The sequence below is a fragment of the Octopus bimaculoides genome, chromosome 4, assembly GCF_001194135.2.
Source record: "Octopus bimaculoides isolate UCB-OBI-ISO-001 chromosome 4, ASM119413v2, whole genome shotgun sequence".
Lineage (NCBI taxonomy): Eukaryota > Metazoa > Mollusca > Cephalopoda > Octopoda > Octopodidae > Octopus > Octopus bimaculoides.
In genome coordinates this window covers 146826623-146827771 of record NC_068984.1, presented here as the reverse complement: position 1 = coordinate 146827771, position 1149 = coordinate 146826623, and positions in this window count along the sequence as shown.

Genomic DNA, 1149 nt, shown 5'->3' with positions numbered 1-1149 from the left:
GGGTGGAGTGGGGGTGGGGGTGAAAGGGCGTCGTTCCTGGGGTGGATTCTCCGGCTGGGTGAGGCGTTGTGTTCTCGAACAAAACACTTCATTTCAGATTGTTCCAGTCCACTCGGTCGTAAACGAGTTACCCCTGCGACAGAATGGACTTCCGGTCAAGGTGAATGCTGGCATGTTCGGCTGGTCAGAGGGACGTCATTCGACAACTAAAACAATGTGAAACGCATTGTGACCAGCGATGAGTAATATCATCCGATGGTCTGTCGATATATATAGTAATGGCTTCTGCACAGCTTCTGTCAACCAAATTCTATTGCAAGTCCGGGGCTATGGTAGAAGACAGTTGCCCAGGGTGCTGCGAAGTGGGACTGAACTCGAAACCACGCAACAAAGCGGGCTTCTTACCCACACTGCCATTCATGCCATTATACAATAATGATAGAAATCCCCATCGCAATCATTGTCCTCTTCTTTCCTTGTTTTCCTTTTTGCCTAGCATTTTTTTGGTAGGAGGGGGCATTTCTTTGTGTATGTTAGTTAATCCCTTTGCTCTGGAATTCTTTGTTACGAGAGGCACTTCCAAATGCCACACACTCACATGTCAGTGTTCAGACTTGTGCGTAAACGTTCATTGTATATAAAATTGTGTAGGTGTATGTGTATATGAACGAGGCCGAACAAGATAAAAGTAGTGGAAAAGAGAGAAGGAGGAGAGAGAGGGGTGAGAGAGAAGGACTTTAAAAGCGTGCACATGGGAGTAAGGCTCCGCACACGCCCGTAGCAGAGCATCAAGCGTCTCCTTGGAAACTTATATCAATTTATGTATCAGTTTCGTATTCACACTTCCTGCTCACTACATACGTACACACACACACGTACACGCAGGCGCAGAAACGTATATATATATTTATGTGTGTGTGTGTGTTGTATATATATAGATATATATGTGTGTGTGTATGTATGTGTACACACATTATACATGCATATGTATGGATATATATATATATATATATATATATATATATAAATACACACATACACACACACACACACACACACACACACACACATATATATATATATATATGTTTGTATGTATGTGTGTATGTGTACGAACGCATTCATACACTCAATAGTATCAATGATAAA